The 21,466-nt window shown below is 34.8% G+C and overlaps 1 protein-coding gene across 1 annotated transcript in view; it reads right to left on the reverse strand.

The window, feature by feature from the left end:
• The window catches only part of LOC129224093 (BDNF/NT-3 growth factors receptor-like), a 183,083-nt gene extending 167,625 nt beyond the window's left edge, over nucleotides 1-15,458 (reverse strand). Inside the window, exon 1 of the mRNA XM_054858498.1 lies at nucleotides 15,373-15,458. The gene's annotated coding sequence lies outside the window, so the exon portion shown is untranslated. The remainder of the gene's footprint in view (nucleotides 1-15,372) is intronic.
• Between the last annotated feature and the right edge of the window lie 6,008 nt (nucleotides 15,459-21,466).

The raw sequence follows: 21,466 nt of genomic DNA on the forward strand, positions 1-21,466 counted from the left end.
TGTTATTAATTAATTTAATTAATTATTTACAATTCAAAAAAATATTGAGTATTTAAATGTTTAGATTTAAGTTCAAACACCAATGTATTTCAATATTTAAATTTTCTTTAATGCAATTATTAACTTAGTTTGTAATATTGTGATCAACTTTTTTTCATTTATCAAAATAGGGGGCAGGGCAGGGGGACAGAATCCCTCAAAGTCCCCTAAAGATTTTCATTTTATATGTTAGCACACATATTAACGATCATTAAAAAATATATATAAATTATTTTAATTTAGACCCTCATGCCAAAATTTTAAAATTTTGACTGTCATTTTTTTATTGAAAAAATTTAAAAATTTTCAGTTCGTTAATTTTTTTTAATTGCTGAGTATAAATTTAGATTTTTGACATATTTTTTCTGAAATACTTGAAATCTTAATGTATAACATAAAAATTTTCCAAGTTTTTTTATCCTTAGTTATTGAGAAATAATTTTTTTTGCAAACAGCTACTGTTCATTCTGAGAGAACTGTAAATGACAACTAACGCAAAATCGCAAAACTTTGAAGGGCCAAAAAATAAAAACTATTTTTAATAGAGAAGAAATACTTTAGAAGGTTACTTAGGACTATGAAAAGTAGAAGTATACAAAGTTTCATTGGAATCTGAGATGGTGGGTGTTGGGGTGTGGTTGAACTGACATGGAATGACCCAGCAATGAGTTCGCTGGTGAAATTTGAGGCGATCTGGCCAGTGGGTATTTTAAGTTTGACGTTATTTCTTGAGGGATGAATGATGGAGATGCCTGCGCCACCTCTATTACAGTCAATGTCAGAGGAACCATCTGTGTAGATTAATACACTGTTTTCTTTGGCAAGAGAACAAACAGTGTCTTCGCCTTTGTGTAATAAGATTTCAGTAGGTTCTTTTTTAGAACATGGTTCAAGTAGGTAAGTATTGATAATAGTACTCTTAGGAAGTCTAAATGGAAAGAGTGGTTCTTGAGTTATGTCCAAGGAAGAATGGGCAAGATGAATGGCCTCTCTGATATCCTTGTCTAACTGCAGCGTTGATGATCTCTGAAGTCTTGATGTGTCTGTCCAAGCGTCGAAAGCTCTGTAAGCAATGTGGTCTTTATTGTGGCTTCTGATTTTATTTGTGAACTTCACAGTAGCAAATTTCCGTCTGTTCTCGAGGGAAACAAGACCACTTTCGAGTTCAACCTTGGTGTTATTAGCAGATGACACTGCACCAATGATAATTTTGATGCTATATATTGGACTGAGTCTAAAATGTCTTTGGCAGAATCGGACGCATGTGCCCAAACGGGGGAGCAATACTCACGTACCGGCCTGATGACAGCGCAGTAGGTACTTTTTAATGTTGATGATCTTGATCCCCAGTTTGTGCCACAGAGTTTGCGGAGGATGTTCAATTTCTTTAGACCTTTATTTGCTGTGATTTTCAAATGTTTTGTAAATCTCAATTCTGGATCTAGAATCACTCCCAGGTATTTGGGATTTTCAACGCGCTCAATAATGGAGTCCTCAATTCTTAAGACCGGTTGGAAGGTGCCACGATATTTCCGATCAGTTGAAAAAACACAGTAGTTAGACTTATTGGGGTTAATAGCAAGTTTGAGATCTGCAGCCCATGTTGCAGTGCCTTTCAGGCTAAGATTCAGACATTTCTGGGAGGAATTGAGATCTTGATTTGTACACCAAATAGCAATATCGTCTGCATAGCAGGCGATCTTGGTATTCTTATGGATATAGGAATCGATTGTGTTCATGTAGAGGAGAAAGAGCAGAGGGCTCAAGACAGAGCCCTGTGGTACACCAGCCCATGTTTTGCAGGTCTTAGAGACTGCTTCAAACAGAAGCTTTCAAATTGTAAAAAAAACCCGTAACTCTATTGTTTATCTCCAAACTCGCCAAGCAACCTCACTACAGTAACCCATTCAATTAGCGAGCGAAGCGAACTTTTACCGATTAGCGATCCAATCATTCTAACGAAAACGTTTAAACGAATTTTCCTCAGCAGAAAAACAACGTAACGTTTTTTTCAATTTCTATTTTAATGGAACGTTCGCATTTATTTATGGCTCGGTATTTTCATTTAGTAAAAAATTTTACACGTTAAAGGATCATTTAATGTATATTTGGCGAATTACTTTAATTGGGTGGTCGATTCGGCGCACTTTTTTACTTTAAATGGCTTGGTTTAATTATTTGGAAAACTACTTATTACTTTTGTTTCAAGCTTTCAAGTCTAGTTTCTTGTTCAAAAAAAAAAGCACAGTGACAAAATAATGCATGGTTTTGCCGTATCAGTAGTGTCTACCTAGGTTTAATCTTTAATCAAACATACTGATAATAAGCTAAACAAAAACAATCGCCAAGATTAATAATGTGCCGTAACGTACCTATAACGGGAAAAAAATCGTGTCTCCAATATAACAAAGGTAACAGTTTTCAAAGAGCGTCGACCTCCCTTTAAAATCCTCGTCTGGAACAGTTTTGAAAATATTCATTTTAATGGATCTAATAACATAAAAAACACTTTCAAACTCGAGAAATATTCCTCACTATCGCTATTAAAACAAACCATATCCTTCACTCATCAAAATAACGTTAACAAAACCAGTAAGAGTCGAATATTTTTAAAGACTACACATCCATTATAATCGTACATGAAAACATCGACTTGCGAAGACCTAATCGAAAGGAAAATATATTTTAAATGCCCTGCCACACACAGGGAAAAGCCTCAATGTATTAAAAACCGATTGCAAGGTATTTTACTTCTAGATATTTCAGCAAGAAATGGCAACAAATAATATTGTTCAGCTTTTCTTCAAGCTAAAATTAATCTCGCGCAAAAAATGGAGAAAGAAATTTTTTTTTGAAATAAATTAATTTTTACTTCAAACGCTTATAACTGTTTTTTGTAATCATTTTTCGATGTCCGCGGTTCTAGTCCTTGCGGATATTTTCGAAATGATTATTTTTTACGGGCTTTCCAAGGGTACAAAAACCGAAAAAATCGGACCATTTTTTGGCATGTTCAAGTGGACATAAAATTGAGTTTTTAATTAACATCTCCCTTAATTAGCATCCTACGCAGATGAGGCTGGAATATTCGTAACCCTTGTAAAATTTAGAAATTTTTAATACCGGGTTCTACCCTGAACTCGAGCCTTTTCTTGAGAATTTTGCATATGAGTGCTGAACATTCCCCATCCTGTTTCACCCCCTTAAAATCGTAATTTCGAAAAATCCTTCCTTAGCACGCGCTTACGTTATAAAATTAACCTGTGTTCCAAATTTCAGCTTTTTAGCCTCAGTAGTTTTTGCCATTCGTTGATTGCCAGTCAGGACAAGCTATTTTATATATACAGGTTAGTTGCTGACTATGGAGACTCTTAGGCTATTGTGTGAAGTGAAATGAACATTTTCATTACCCTCCCCCCTTTCTTTAGGAAAAAATACCTTAATTTTCGCATTTCTTTAATAATTTCATCATTACCGGTGCTTTTTAACAAATGAAAGCAGAGTCAGTTAAATTAAACGGTGCTCTAAAAAAAAACAAAATGTGAATTCATGGGTGTTGTAAAAACTGTAGAACACCACCTCTGCAAATTCATGTATTATGAAGTATTAGTGGTTGAATGTTAGTTTTTGCATATTAGTTTTTAATTGTGAGTTCTTAATAACTAAATAATTAGAGCGTTAGCTCTTGTTCGACCTCATGCATAGCATAAATGGTAAAAGGTGCTTTTTCATGTGTTATCATCCTATGCAAATAAAAGTTACTGTTCTTAAAATATTGTCTTTATTTGAGTATCACATTCATAAAATAGTTGAAAACATAACATATGCTAAACATTCTACATTTTTTTTCTTTCAAATTTATTCTAGAACCTTTTCCATAAGAAAGGATTATTTGTATGAAATGTACCAAAAGAAAAAATACATTAATACATACAAAAACAAACTGTCTTTAAACAATTAAAACTTTTTTTGTGCTAACAGATATGTTATTTAAAACATATGAGGATTTTTTATTCATTTATCTGTAGTTATGACTTAATTATTTTCCACTTGAAATAATTATAGCATTTCGCCAAAGCTGTTAAAGCTCCATCCAAAGGTTTTAAGCTAGTTGTATATTTTTGACATTTATAAGGAACAGTGAGTGTACCAAAGTAGATAAAGATGAAAAATCAGAAATAATTATTTATTCAAAATAATTTAAGGAAACTTCAAAGAAAATGAGAATCTTTACAGCTATTTTCTATTTATTTTTAAACCTGCATAAAAGATATTACAGCTCTAAGTAATTTTGCTATAGTTAATGTTTGGATTACGGGTGTTTTTTTTTCCCCTCGATGACTATTTGAAATTCAGAAAAAGTATGAACGAAAAATTTGAAATTATTTCGCTTTCATCCGTGGAAAACGCACTAGTTTCTTTTATAAAACCAGTGCAATAATTGATTTTGAGTGGGGAAATAGAAATGGGCAATTAAAATTCTGTTAGATCAGTGAGTTAGTTCAAAGCAAAAGATATGCGCTGATTTTTTGTTTAATTTTTAAATAGGTGTAACTTTGTAAGCACGGCGCTTTTCAAGTCACGGCGCTAGTGAACCGGCCTCATGTTGACCACGTGACTCGCCCGTGAGAAGGCTTCCAGATAAAGGAGGCGTTGGTTGAGTTCCAGACATCATTTCATCACACAAAATTAAAGTGTTCCTAATTTCATAAGATTTTATTGTTCAAGGGGGATATTTTAAAAACTAGTAAGTACTTTTTTTCCCTAATTTAATTAATCTATCTGATAGTTAAACAATATTACTTTTTTTTAAAAAGATGAATGACGGATTTTTTTGCCTGTTTCAAAACTTTCAAGTGATGGCAATGACTTGTACCCATTTGTACCCGGGCTAAATTTTCTGTACATAGTAGCTACAGCCTTCCCATTAATAATAAGATGTATTACAGTCAGCACACTCGAGTACAACATATTGTTTTTACCCAAAGCTTTGGATGTTTCAATAATTCTTCAAAGAAATCCCAACTCGAAATAAAGTATTCTCGAGAAAAATAAATATGTTGTACTAGAGTGTGCTGACTATAATACGTCTTATTAATAATGGGAAAACTGCAGCTATTATATAGAGAAAATTTAGCCCGGATACAAACGGGTAAAATCATTAACATCACTTGAAAAGTTTTGAACGAGCGAAAACTCTTTCGTTTATCTTTAAAATGTTTTTTTAATATTGTTGAATTATCAGATAGAGTAATTAAATTAGGGTAAAAAGCATTTACCAGTATAAATAATATCCATCTTGAACAATTAAATCATCTGAATTTAGGAACACTTGAATTTTGTGTGATGAAATAATGAATTCTGAACTTGACTTTTGTCCAGCTAGCTTGTATTAATCGAAACACTGTGTGCCACTTCCAAATCTTGCACAGAGAAGCACGCACATCTGGCGTTTCAGCTGATCCCCATACATGCTTTGGTCGGGGGAGCAGCTAACCATGAAAGAGTCTCAAAAGGACGTAAGAAGTCTTGAGCAACTCTAGCTGTATGCGGGCGAGCATTATTTTGCTAGAAAATGGCCATTGGGAGACCATTTAGGAGTGGTCCTACATGTGATTGCAGAATGTCATTAACATAACGCTGGCCCGTTAAAGTTCCACGTACCGCAGCTTGAACCGGCTATCATAGGCTATGGCCCCCCAGATCATTATGCTCGCTGTTCGGGCAGTGTGTCGTGCGATAGAATGGCTTGAAGGGTACCTTTCTCCAGGGCACTTTTACACCCGTGTGCGGTTTATCATCTGACTCCAAAACGAACCGGGATTCATCACTGAACACCACCTTTTGCCAGTCAGTGAAATCCTACATTGCTCTGGTTTTGCACCATTGTAGACGGAGTTGCCTATGTTTTGGTGTTAAGAAGAGTACACGAAAAGGGCGCTTGGACTGCAGATTCACTGCCGCAAGACGTCTGCAAATTCTCAGGGAGCGACTGCTACCCCTACGCCTACTTATATGGTGGAACGAGCTACTGTGGGATCCACGAGCGCTTGCAGCACAATCCTTCGATCCTCTCTCCTCGTCGTCTTCCTGATCACTCCAGACCCGGTTTTTTGCACGTGGGTACCATGTCGTGTCCGCTGCCTACAACAGTTTCTAATGGAACACTGCGAACGATCCACCTGGGCACACATCTCGTCGATCAGCCTGCAATTTTTATGCCGATGATCAAACCTCTCTCAAACTTGCTTAACTGTAAGAGACGTTTTCTAACTCGTCTACCTGGCATCCGTCACTCATTAAAGCTCTCCAACAATCTAGATGTAATGGTAACATTTATAAATTTTAAATTATGCACTGGTTTATGTAGAACTTTCTTCCCGATTGCACCGATAGTGTAGGGAAAACGGTTAACGCTCATTGACACCAAACTTGGATCATTTGCATATCAGATATCACTCTTCTTATATGCAAAATTTCGCGATTGTACCTTTCTTCTTTCTTGGGGCGCTATTTTCAATGTTCCTGAGTGTATAATAAATTTCGGCTCCAAGGCCTCCATTTTGCCTTATTTGTTTTGTTAATTTCCATTTTTTGGCATTTATACTGTCTCCTGTTCCACCGAGTTGCTTTCCCCGGATGATGACTTTTTATCCAAAAGCTCACACTTGTTTGCATTGAAAAAGGTGTTCCTACTAACACTGAAACATGTGTCTGCAGTAATTTGCAATTTTTGTGCATCAAAACGTTAGATAATTGATTCATTTAATATTCACTGCTATTTTTTGAGCTTTTCCGCAAACATGGCATATGGAAAAGACGAAGATACATGGGTTCACAACTTTATGTAGGTTAACTTCCTTGCCTGCGATTGATTCTCAGCTTCTGCATCCTCATTTATGATCTCTTCTTTATTCTCGTTCTTCTTTATTTTTTGAGCAATCACGAACTGCTTATTGTTTTCATTTGACTGTTGAATGATGTTAGTCCTTTTTACAAGATCCGGCTATTAATTTCCAGGACTGACGTATCTGTAGGAGAACGAAAAGCCGGAAGATTGCGCTAATGATTGAATATTGAAGAGCGTTTTCTTGCGCATGTGCAGTGCAATCGGCGTCATTCTAAAGTAAGTGGTTCTCATGGAAAGGCGTATTAAAACGTAGCTCTCAAATTCCTGTCTTTGAAGTGAAAATGGAGCAAAGGATTAACATTAAAATTTGCTTCAAACTGGGCAAGACAGCTGCAGAATCATAAAAAATGTTGAAACAAGTTCACTTGAACTTTTGAATGGTTTAAACACCCATCGATTAAAAAAGTTCGCGTTATGGTGACAACAGGAATTGAAAGAGCTATGTCTAATGCGCCTTTCCACTAGAACCACTTATTTCAGAATGGCGCCGATTGCACTGCACATGCGCAAGAAAACGCACTTCAATGTGCAATCATTTGGGCCATCTTCCGGCTTTTCGTTCTCTTCTAGTTACGTCAGTACTGGAAAACAATAGCCCTGGACCTTGTATCCCCCCCCCCCGCCTCCCTCTATAGCACCACCGTTGACCGGCCCCTTCCGATGCTGCTACTCTAGCAAGCACCATATCCAGATTGCGCCCATATCCTACACACACATGTCTACACAAACACACACACGCACGCCTGCACACTTGAACGTCACACACACGCTCGTGATTGCGAAAAACATAATTTGAACTCCAGTTGCCAAAAATTCATACTTTCTTTTTTTATCATTAGTTTCACTTTTCCGCAACTTTCGCAAAAGATCTGCTACTTTTTTCCTGGGTCGTGGCCTGATCAGTAAACTGTCAGACTCGTAACTGGATGGTCGCGGGTTCAATGTCGGCGTGTTTTAACATCCTTTGTGTTAGTTAATGGTGACTGGGGCACGTTAAATGTGATCAGGGTCCCAAAGTTATCCATTTTTTCGTTCCAAATGACTACTTCTGGGAGTACTGAATCAAAGGTTGCTCTGTTCCTGGTCTGGATTTAAAAAAAAAAAAAAAAAAAAAAAAAAAAAAACAGAACTGCCTTCAGAGGCCCATTCAACCGGTTAAGCCACATATAATGGTTGGTACGGGGACACTGATGGTAATGCTTTTTTTTCTGTCATTTTGTCTTATTTTACCTGCCATTCTTGTTTTGCTTCAACATTTAATTTGAGCTGCCATTTTTTTCCACAATATAATAATACCCATGAAAATTCTACACATTAGTTTGAAAAAATAGAATTAATACTGGTATAAACTACAGAATATTATACGGTGACAATAAAAAACTAAATGATTTCAGAATACATATTTCATTTATTTCTTATTCACAAAACATTCGAAAGATGCAGTGTTTGTTTCAAGCCGTTACGTTTGTCGCAAACGATTTGTTACGTATGTGAAACAAATAACTAGCTGTTTAAATATTGTAATAAAAATTTCTAATTTTTAATGCATTCCACAGGTAGCTCTTAGAAAGAGAATAAACCACAATTTCCCTTATTATAGAGCTATGAAAAGTATGGAAGAGAAAATATTATGTTTTGTGACGTAGCAGGCTCGTCTACACAGAATTAAAATTAGGCTAAACGATAAAAATTGAAATTCTATGTAAAAATTAAAGAAAGTTCAAAATATACGCAATAATTGGAAAAAAAATCATTTACATCAAACGTATGCTGAATGAAATTGCAGGAAGCGTTTCTCAATTGGTTTATACGTAATATTTACAATTTTTTTATTTTCAAGATCTTCATACAATAGTTATTTTATGCAAATCATCTATCTTGGAAAGACTGTCACCAGAATCTCTAAAATGATGTATAACCCGTTAACATTGGTTGAGTTTGAAATTTTGCCGTACAAGTTGACATTTCCGTGGAATGATCTAATGCTTTTTTTTCTTAAAATTGTATTCATTTATTGTTATTTAAGTTATTCATCTCGTTTTTTTCTCAAAGAATAGTTAAAAGTTTAAAAATTATTAAAAACTATTTGAAAAATATTTTCCCCAGCGATTATTGATAATATATGGCTAATTACGAATATTCGGCAAAGTGGCCGATCACTGATTACTCACGACTATTCGGTGCAATCATAATTTGAACCAAAAATAGCCTTACGAAATGAATATGTTGACAGTTTACAGAAATGTTGAACGCTTTATTATTAAATAGTGGTAACCGCACGGCTTTGCCCGTAGTAGAAAATTAAAAGGTCTTTTGGTTCGCCCGTATATTTACAAATAATGTATGGTGAATTTCTCGCCAATTGGCTAGATCATGTTACCATTCCACGTTATGACAACTTGGTAATTTACTCGTCCATCTTATGAAAAATTTCCCTGGGAAAATGTTCTTAGAATTGGAATAGAGAAAGAAGAAAATCGAATTTTCGAAAAATCTCTTCGAAGTGCACACCTCCATGCTGCAAACTAACTTTGCCAAATTTCATGAAAATCGGCGCATCATTCATTGACGCTATGCGCGTCACAGAAATCCAGACATCCAGACAGAGAGACTTTCACCTTTATTATTAGTAAAGATTAGCTATTGGGAGATCTTCCCATTGGAAAAAGTTTTCTTTAGTTGTCTATAGAAGTATTATTTATTTTTCAGAAAAGTGAACAATATTTCTTTTCAGTGCACTGTTAAAAAGAACATTGAGTGTTTCTAAAATATTCCGCAAATATAAACATGAGGGTTTTTTTTTTCTTTTTTTATCTTTCGTGTTAAACATACAGTCGGTCCCAAAAGTGTTCGTACACTTTGAAATTTTTTAGTAAAATCGAAATACCACAAAACTGAATTCAAATATAAAGTCCAATATTTTTTCACATCATTCCTAATTCATTCTAAATATATCTCTGTCGTTTTTTCAAAATATTGACGGATCTTCTTTTTGAAATGGGTCAAAAAACGAAGCGACAGAGAAATATTACGCCACAAAAGTCATCGTACACTCAAATATTTTCGAATAAATTCATGATTACAATTTATCATATGTCGTTTTTTTATTATTATTTTTTCATTGTGTTGACCCTTAAAGGTCATTTGGCATTAGTTTTTTGTTTATTTATTCCGTAATATTGTGCTTATTACTTTAAAATGACTAGTATTCGTAAAAAACCACAAACACTATTCGAAATTTGATTTTTTACCTCACAGTATCGATAAATTGGTTTAAAATGTCTCTAAATCAGTTAATTTATTCCATTCTAAGTGCTTGATAAAATGCTTTAAAGAAAAGAATCAGACCGAAAACAAGGTAAGAAAAGGTCAACCGGCGAAGTTGACAAACCGTGATCGGAGATTTACAGTTAAAAAATTTATGAAAAATACACATTTTATTGCTGTAAAGGTTTCTGCAGAGTTAAATGAAAATTTTTATACTTAATTTTTCACCTAAAATTGTTCGCCAAGTTCTCTGATTAGCTGGATTAAATGGGACCTCTTCCCGCAGAATTTTTCTTGGCCGTGCGAAAAGCAGAAAGCTTACTCTTTACGTCGCAAAATCAATGATAAATAAGCTCAAAACGTTTTGGAATTACGTCTTACTTACAGATAGATATGAAGTCAAGATTTTTGGTTAAATTGTTGTATAACTGTAAATAAAAGAAAAAATAAGGAACTTAATCTTAAGAACTTAGTAGGAGCAGTTAACCAGGACGGTGAAGCTGTTTTTGTGTAAGGGTGCATATCAGCAACAAGACTTAATACTTTGGAATTTTTTGATGAAATAATGAATCATGCTGTTCATTTAAATATTTTAAAAACGAATTTTGAACTCTTATCCGAAAATTTGGTTATCGGAAACAACTTTGTCTTTTTATCAAGATAACGATAAGAAGCACATGGTTTTCAACGTTTGCGTCTAGTGCCTCAAAAAGTCCTAAAGTTTAGAAAATACCCCTTCAATCTCCAGATTTGAACTTAGTGTAACATATTTAGAGATATCTGAAGGCTAGATAAGAAAATACGACTTTGAAACGAAAATAGAGCTAGAAACAGTAAGACTCGAAGTGTGGTTGAAAACTTACTCGGAAATTACGCAAAAAAAAAAAGAATGAAATTTATTCCCAGACGTTTAAAAGGTGTTGTTGATCCTGCATGATATTCTACTAAATAATAACGTAATAAAAAGTTAGATTATTCAATAATATGTAGACATTTTTTTAAAGTGTACGAAGACTTTTGTGAGATAAAATTAACGGCACTTTTCGTTTTTGATTTTTAAAAAATTAAGTTTTAATATTTTTTTAAAAACTTTAATGTAGTTTTGTTGAAAATTGATCATAGATAATTAAATATCTATTCCGAAATAATAATTCTAACCAATGGATAGAGTCCTATTTCATTGAAAGTCGTAGGTGTACGAATACATTTGGGAGCCACTGTTTATATGTATCTATGTTAGTGTTCCTCACTCTCAATAAGTCGCACATTCAAAAAGCTATAATGTTGCATCATGTACTTAGTATACATTACAAAACCATTATATATTTATAATATTTGAAAATAATTTGAGTTTAAAAAAAATGGAAATTCTATCGTGTAATTCCGTTGAAAGCAAGTATACTAGAACAATAATTCATTATTTTTACTTTTCGCTTCGACACTTTCTTTCTCTTAGTTTTATTCAATTTTTGTCTGTACACGTTATCAACTTTGAAAATTTCATAAATTTCTCTAACTGATTAGTATTAATTATTAAATAACATACTTTTGTACTATTCATATGGAAATTTGAAAGATGTTACGAAATTACTCCAATTAATTTGTATTGATGCTGCAATTTTTTGAATTTTAAATGTATAAGTTATTTATCCTTTTGCCACCCCCCCTTTACCCTACTTGAACTATTAATAATTAAATATCATTATTATTATTTGCTTTTCTTTGACAATTAAAAAATATTCTAATTAATGAATTGATTTCTGTGAATTTACTTCAAGCTTTAAAACATATTTGTAGAGTTTATTTTGTAGGAATATACAGGGTGCCAACAAAAAACTGACGGCAAAATTCATTTGTGCATAATTTGCATTCAACATGTTCTTTAGTGTTGGTAACACTTAATAGTTTTAGTTTAATTCTATAAGCAATAGCGCAGACGATTTTTTGAATTAAAATCCGTTTTATTCTCTGCACTAGTGGCACCCGCACGGCTTTGTCCGTAATAGAAAATTAAAAGGTCTTTTGGTTCGCCTGTATATTTACAAATAATGTATGGTGAACTTTCTCGCCAATTGGCTTGTGCCCATGTTACAGTTCCACGTTATGATAATTTCGTAATTTACTCGTCTATCTTATGATAATTTTGTTCTTAAAATTGGAATAGAGAAAGAACCACATCGAAATTTCGAAAAATCGCTTCGAGGTGCTACACCCCCATGCTACAGACTAACTTTGTGCCAAATTTCATGAAAATCGGCCGAACGGTCTAGGCGCTATGCGCGTCACAGAGATCCTGACAGACAGAGAGACTTTCAGCTTTATCATTAGCAAAGATTATCAAGATGGATGCTAAACGACGTTTAATTCTCGAATTGCATTTAAAAGCCAAGCAGAATTGTGAAATTTTTAAAAAATAGAAATATTTAAATGTGACAAAGAGATTAATTAAAAGAACTTTAAAACACTTTAAAGAAAAGGTAGTGTAGAAAATAGGTTTAGTGGTGGAAGAAAACGCAGTGTAGGAACGAAAAAATTAATAAAGTGTGTCCGCGAAAGAATTCAAAGAAATCCTGCACAATCTGCCAGAAAAATTTCACGAGACCTAAATTTATCAAAAAATATGGCTGGAATCATCATAAAACAGGATTTAAAATTAAAAACTTACAAGAAAATGAGTCCGTGGATAAACAGAGAAAAAAGTTGAAAGACTAAGAAAGTGCAAAGAGCTGCTGAAAAGACACGCTGCAAATGAAATAATTTTTTCGGATGAGAAATTGCTTTTGCAACAAGCATCTTATAATAGGCAAAATAACAGGATTATGCAACATGAATGCAGAATATCAGTTCAACTAAAAAAGTTGTTCAGAGGTTCCTGAAATTATTTTTAGTAATGGTTTCAGGTGCTACAAGCAAGAGAGGAAAACTGCCCTTTCTCTTTATTGAAAAAGGTGTGAAAATTGACAAAAATTATTATTTACAAAAAGTATTGAAATCTCACATGATTAACGAAGCCCAAAAATTATTTAAAAAGGATTTATTCACATTTCAGCAAGATTCAGCACCCGCCCACAAAGCAAAGATTGGTCAACAATGGTGCAAACAGAATTGTCCATCCACAGAAGAATGGCCAGCGTCTAGTCCTGATCTCAATCCACTGCGGACTATTGCATATGGGGATATATGGAGAATAAATTGAAAAACCTAAAACCAATGTCCACAATTAAATTAAAAAAAGTACTACTAAAGATATGGAATGACCTTCCATTCTCTGTAGTGCATGCTGCTGCAGAAGTCTTTCCAATAAGATTGTCATCTGTTAAAGGCGCGAGAATAGAAACCATTACTTAAACATTGATCAACAATGATGTTACTTTTATTTAACATTTATTTTATCATTATAGAAAAACTTGAGTAACAGTAGTATTTTTTTTTTTTTTTTTTGAACCGTCAGTTATTTGTGAGCTCCCTGTACATTAAAAGTTCGAAGTTTCCGAGCATTGAATTTTCAAAACATTGATATTTCTCGGTCGATGTATCGATACCATCAATGTTTTAATTTTGAATATCCATGTTTTAAAACATCAATGTTTTTTCATAGATGCCGCACCATTAATCAGTGATAAAAATTTACGTACATAAGCTAAAGAACGCACGCATCACAAAACATTTTTCTTTTTTATCTCTAGTAATTTTCCGGCGGCAGGTACAAGGAAGTAACTACAAATTGTTCACTTTTTTTTTTCATTTTTGTCATCTATTGTGCGTCAGGTTTATTGTACAAGTTTGCTCATTTTGTTTCCGCTGAAATAAAAGGCAAAAAAACCGTCAAATTCCAACTTTCCTTATTGTTAGTATTGAATTTCAAGCACGTTTCTTCAAGTACTTCGAAAACTTATTTCTGCAGATGCTGCGGTTTACCTGCTCACAGCAGACTAGCACTCAATGTTCGAACCATTTGCAGGACTAAACATATTCAGCATAAAATCAGGGAGAATTACAAAATAGATAACAGAAAAAAAGAAACAAATAGCTGTCACTCTATAGAGAGGCCTGTCATTTTAAAATTCTCCAAGGTGGTGAAAGCTTTCTCAATGCATATTTTAGCGAAAAACAGCAAATCCATGCCCAAATGTATGTGAAACAATGATTTATGTACTCCAGGAAGGAGTTATTGACCTTCATTGACTCTTCTAAATAATGGAAGTTTATCTAGTCTTCCAACGTCTATCATAAATTTTCTTAGGGAAAACTGGACATACCACAATCGCATGATCACTGTTGGAAAAAAAAATCACGGAGGGTAATATAATACGCAAGTACATAGTGTTTACAAAGTAGGTTTCGCAATGGATACTGCAAAAAATATTTTTAAAATACTTTTCAAAAGGTCATACGGATATTTTATTCAATAGTACTAATAAAAACGAGCTGATTTGTGCATCACATGACTTCCTTTTACTCCAATTTAATGTCATTTTCCCATTATTGGCAATTTTAATGTAATTCAATAGTTTACACTCTAAACATCACCAACAGTGCCCAAATTGAAACCAGATATAAAAAAAATAGCCAAATTTGTCGCCAAGTTGGCGAAAAAACTTGGCGACTAAAAGACTGGCGATGAATCCCCAAGTGTCCGCCAAATTGTAACACCACTTGAGTTTACATCGAAATTAACAATGATTTCCTCCCAAAAAGCAGCAAAAGACCCCTTTAGAAACACCCGAATGCAACCAAAAGGGGAGGTGCACAGCTAGACCCCACTAGGAATCTACGAACTAAATTTCAACTTATAAAGCATACCGTTCTTGAGTTATGCGACATACATACACACATACGTGCATACAGACGTCACGAGAAAACTCGTTGTAATTAACTCGGGAATCATCAAAAAGGATATTTCGCGTGTCTATACGTTCTTAGGCACATATCCATGTGTGGTCGAGTCGGAAAAAATACTCAACATTCATTCGGGGTGAGGAAAATGGAAATTAAGGTCGATTTTTGAGTGAAAATTTTTTCGCGAATACAATACTTTCTTTTTGTAAAAGGAAGTAAAAATACACTGTTTTAACTCAGCAAACAAACAATGTTTCCTTAAAAAAAAGAGTAAGATATGTATTTCTGATCTGGAAAAGAAAGAAAGTGAAACATACCACAGTTGGGAATGTGGACAGAAGTTAGGAATCTTTGCTTGGATGGATCATCGGGATCTAGACATCTGACTTGATCCCAGAGTGGCCCCAAACTCTTTTTATTCGACCGCGCAAGCTTTTGGAGCCATTTTGCGCTGCAGTTACAGACAATGGGATTGCCATCAATGGACCTGAAATGCAAATTTTTAACAGCAATTGAATATTTGACTCTGCATTACTTCTGTACAGTTAATAAGAGCATAAATAATAAGTTAATAATTACTCATGCGAGTAAGTTGTGAAACCAAAACTATTGTTGCAGCTTCTCTGTTTTGGATTGTTCAATTATTTGTTGCAGGGTCCGGCGAATTAACCTCCCATATCGAGAGTGATACACTTCGTTGAAGAAACTGGTATCGGCAGATAGCAGTATACATACAGGGTACCTACTAAAGTCCCTTCCCACCCCTGAAAATCATAATGGCTGCTGCTGTCTAGGTACAGTGAAGTAGCCATGCGCTACTGAATAAAGTCACATGGCGCTATCTGGTGGAAAACTGCGAAACGGTTCAAGATAGAGGGAAAAGGTGATTTAAAAAGTTGTAAGACATCATCGATTTAGAACGTAAAGATACATTATTGACATTAGTATGTAGAATAGAACGGCTAAAACGTTCATTTGGTGCTTTGTGATTTCACGAAAAAATCCCGGATTCACGTTCCTGCGACGCGACGTCACGAAATTCGAAAGAGAAATAATCTTTTGGGTTATAAAAAAAAATACACTGAAATGTCAAATAAAAGAATATTGTTACAACTTGTTGCTTTTTCTCTTTATCAGATTATTTTCTCACGTCACTGATAATAATCACAGAATATCAAATGCTCGTTTTAGCGTTCTATTCTTTGAAGTGATGTTCACAAGGTGCCTTTTTTCATACTAAATCGATGATGCTCTACAACTTTGTATATCACTTTTGTTTCTCTATCTCAAACCATTTTCGAGATAGAAATCTCCGTACTAAATAGACTAACTCCGCAATTTCCTGCCAGCTGGTGTCGTAGACGGTGTTATTCAGTAGTAGAAGCAATAGCATGGCCCGTTAATCATCGTCATACGTTGTTGAGGAGCGTATTCGAAATGGTGATTTTTCGATTAATGCTCAGCAAGAATTTCGTATTCGTCTCCAACTTGCCAGTTCGACTAGAAAAACTATTCACGTTATTAAGATTACCATTGAAGATTTTCCTGACATTCTTGTCAGAAAAGTTCTGGCCAAGCGACAGAGCATTTTTTAAGGAATTTTTACTAGGCGACACAAGTTCATCATAAGAGTAAAAATTATTGAGAAGGTTACAGCCTTTTTCTCAACAAATGTATGCATAATCGTCGCCTAAGTACTGTTTGTTCTGTGGCGGCTGTATAGATCTTCTGATTTAAAAGGAAGCCGATATGAACCAAACCTTAAGAATAGTATTAACTCCGAAGTAAAGGGGGTCCGGGGGATTCTCCCCCGGAAATTTTTCGAAATTTTTAGTCTTGAAAACGCATTTTAGACGATCTTTGGTAATGTTAGGATTGAAGAGGTTCGGTGTCACTCACCTGTCTATTTTTCGAACTTCTAGCTCTAAGAATGCAGTTTTAGACAATCTTTTTGATGATGTTAGAGTGAGGGGAGATTTGAGGGTCCATATCAAAGGAAAATTTTCTTTATTTGTAATTCTAACTGACTTTCGTAATATTATGCGCTCCGGTGCGACTCCCTCCCCACGCCCGTTTTTCGAAATTGAAACGTTCAAAACGCAAACATTATGTCCAATAATGTTCAGAAGAGGGTGGTTCGGGGTTGTCAGGCGGATTTCTTTCTGCAATTATAGTGCTAAAAACGGAGTTCAATACGTTCTTTTTGTGATATGACGTGGAGGAGTAATTCAAGGGCCCGCCACAAGAAATTTTTCTAATTTGCATTCTTAAAGATGCATTCTACTTGTCTTTGATAATGGTAGGGGAGAAGAGGTTTGGAGCACTCCCTCGGAAATTGTACCTCTAAAAAATAAAAGATGAAAAAACTAAAACCCGAACACGGCAAAAAAAAAAAAAAAAAAAAAAAAAACCTAAATGATAAGAAACAAGGTAGGTGCTGTTTAATATCATCGTCCTATTGAGTAAAACCAGTAATTTGATAGGTTAGATACTCCTGTTTATTTAGTTCTATTGAAATCCTCTGCCACTTTCGCATTAATAACATTATACTTAAATTCAAATGCCGTTGTCGTGCGTTCTCAACTACAGTTCTACTATATCGCACGACTACGGTATTTGAATTGAATTATGTTATTAATGCGAAAGTGGCAGAGGATTTCAATAGAACTAAATAAACAGGAATATCTAACCTATCAAATTACTGGTTTTACTCAATAGGACGATGGTATTAAACAGCACCTACCTTGTTTCTTATCTTTTAGGTTTTTTTTTTTTTTTTTTTTTTGAGCAATCACTATTGCTTATTGTTCTCACTTGACTGTTTTTGACGTTCCTTTGATTTTTCCCCCCGCCACCCTCCGCACCATCACCGTCGACGGGCTCCTCACGATGCTGCTCCTATAGCGAAAGCCGTCTCCAGGTTGCATCCATGTCCTACACACACGCGCATACATACACATCTACACACACACGCACACACACACACCTACACACACATACAGAAACACATACACACACGCATACATACTTATGCCAGCACACAGACACAAACACACATGCCTACACACACTACACACAAACACATACCCCCACACACACGCACATACACACACTCGTGATTGCGAAAAACATAATTTGAATTCAAGATGTCAAAATTCAAATTAGTTTTTTTTATTTAGTTTTTTTTTTTTTTTTTGCCGTAGTCGGTTTTCAGTTTTTTATTCTTTTATTTTATTTAAATATTTTCCGTTTTAATCTAAGATGGACAAAAAATAATAGCGTGAGTAATTTACGGTAAGCATTTTAGTTTGATATACAAGAATATCATTAACTTAAAACTTAAAAGGTAAACTTAATTTATTGCTATTACATGAAGCTGATAGAAAATTTAAACAATAAAAGATTGATTTAACTTAATAAGACTATAATAGTAATCAACACCAAACTTGTTTCTTACCCTTTGTTCCCTTAGTCGGGTTATTAATAAATTTATTTAAAACCCACTCTAAAAAAATCATTTAAATTCGAGTTTTGCAAGGTAAAATCAACTCCTCCTATTGCTGAAGTCGATTGATAGCGTACGTTACTTGAGCCATAATAACGAATCAATTGACACTTATTCATGAAAGTCGGATAAATAGTTTAGGTGCTACAATAGAACATACGCAAATACAAAGACTGCTATTTTTTTTAAAAAAGCAAATTATTAATGATTTTTTTTTTTTGCTCTATATTTGTCTTTTCCCCTGAGACACATAAAATTATGCTCTTTTCTTTCTTCCTTTCTTTTCTTTTTCTTTTTTTTTTTGTGTGTGTTTTTTCAATGTGTATTTGCCTGCCTTTTTGGATTTCCCTTAAGAAGGGGAATAGCATTGAGAGAATGATGCAGGGATCCCAATTTAGGGGTCCCGAGGGTTCCCCCAGAGGGAATTTTGAAAAAAAAAAAATCTAGTAAAATTCTGCAGTTTGAAGCCATATAAAGGAAGATTGGAATCGAAAATATTCGGGGAAAAATAGGCAAACAAAACTTTTTTTAAATTATGTACTCTTGCAAGTTGAGATAGTACACAGTAACATTTTTTTAGGGGTCGACACATCAATGAGGCAGTCGACAGAGAGTTAGAGCGAGGGAGGAGAAAGTAAAATGCATTGTTACTTGCTCTCATGGACTTTCGATACAGTTAGTTTTTAATCACCTCTGCAACCCATCTACAAAGTGCTTTTAAAGAAATAGGGTACACACTTAGAAAATAGGTAGCAAGAGAGTAACATAGTGCCCATTTGAACAATTCATAATTTATACGCTTAGTAAGAAATAAAATTGAAGCATACTTCTTTTTATGAATATACTTTAATCCAATGTTAAAGCAACCCCCCCCCCTCGCGCGCGCGCACACACACACACACACACACAAGGGAATAGAGTTTGATGGAATAATGAACGATGCTAAGAGTAAGAGTATAATTTTCATGAAACCTATTGTTCAGTGGCAAATCATGTAATTAATTGAGAAGTTCAAGAAATAAACTGCTAAAACTGGAGGTTATGTCCTAGCTGGGTCCAAAAATGTGAAAGTTCTGTCTTTGGACCTATTGTCCGTCGGACATTGTGTCCGTTGGACGTTATGTCCGCTGGACGTTATGTCCGTCGGACGTTCTGTCCTTCGGATGTTTTGGAACTGGACGTTATGTCCATGGACGTTTTGGATCTGGACCTTATGTGATGTCCGGCATTCCATTGAAGCACACACTGAATTTAACATATTTTGGCACTCCTCCTTATCAACTCCAATTTGTTAGAAATTTTAAAATTCAAGGCTTGTAGCCACATTTTTGTAAAATTTCAAGCATTTGAAAATGAAATTGATTTTTTTTTTCAAGTATTTTCATTTTTTTTAGGAACGACAACTCACACAACTTTTCGTGATGAGCAATAGGTAAGCATAACTAAATATTAAGCGTGATAAGCATAACTAAAATGTAAATCCGGGCCCTGGAAATGATAGTATAAATAAAAATGTCTCAAAAACATTTTTTCAAATTAAAAGCGGTAATGGATAATTAAAGTAAAAGTTTTTGAAATAAGTAAATTTTCTTACGAACCAAACTTACCCTTAAAAATCCTTTGTTTGAATCATCAAAATAAGTTTCAATTTCATTATAACTTTAAAAGGATTTTTAATTACAGCTGAAACGTGTTACAAATGACTCCATCATTCTTCAGTCCTGTTGCCTCGAAACTGGAGAAAAAATAAATAGATTGCCAGTGCCTACAAGTTTCAACGCGCGAATCTCTTTTATTCAAAAAGCCATAAAAAAGGAAGTGGTAGGTGTGGTATAATCCTCTGTTACCCTAAAGCAAAAATTACTGAAAAGAATTCCAGGAAGCAACCCCGACCCTTCAGCCTTCGGCTTTTCTTTTGAAAAAATACCTCTCTTTGCATCTTTGAATGAAAAACAGCTGTTTTCGTTCCGCAAACTGCTTTTATTGCCGTCCCGTCCCACCAAGTAGTGTCCCTGCAGGGTCCTGTACCCTGTACACAGATAGACGTGAAATGGTTATCGGCTATCATCAATGAAAGAGCTAATGAGATGGGGTGCTAATCGATTGCTTAATCTGGCGCCGAGTGCGTGGTGGGCCGGTCCCCAAGGGTAGAACAAGAAGGCTTTCGTTATGCACGAGTCGACGGGTTTTTTTTTTTTTTTTTTTTTTTTTAAAGAAGGCAAGGGTCTTCCTAAGATTTTTACAAAGATTTGAAATCCGTTTACAAAAATGAGTGTACCAATTTTAGATTTTCCAGTGTCGCCCAGTGGTTTGATTTCGCATCTTCTAGGCGACAGATTTTTTTCGCTAGGCGACATTGGTGTCGCGCAGTTCCTATGTTAAAAAATGCTCTGCCAAGCGATTAGGTGCATGTTTAAGTGCTAAACACTTTGGATTTTTCTGGATGAACATTTGCCACGAGTGCCACATTTTTTCAGTGTTGTAACGGTCTGAACTCAGACTGGTCTTTTTTTTTTTTTTTTTTTCAATGCAGTATCTGTGGCTGCAAAGTTTGATACTCCAAACGTCATTTTTCCATCAAATTGGAACCAAACGTGAAAGGCTTGCTGAGCTATCAACAAACCACTATTTTGAATTTGCTCCCCCACAACATAGACGATGCGTACCGTTCTATGCTATTGCTACTGTTGAAAATGGCACATATACCGTCGAAATCACTTATACCACTGTATCCCCACTGCAAATCACACAGGGCCCTCTCCAAACACGGGAGGTTAATATGCAAGACCTTGTACGTCTTTTCCTTGATTTTGATAATAGTTTTGACTAACATAAACTGCGAAACCAATGCGGTGTGTTTCAACAAAACGTTCGTTTAAAAATATTTCTAGTTCAATTTCTATCAC

The sequence above is a fragment of the Uloborus diversus genome, chromosome 6 (genome assembly GCF_026930045.1).
Source record: "Uloborus diversus isolate 005 chromosome 6, Udiv.v.3.1, whole genome shotgun sequence".
Classification (NCBI taxonomy): Eukaryota; Metazoa; Arthropoda; class Arachnida; order Araneae; family Uloboridae; genus Uloborus; species Uloborus diversus.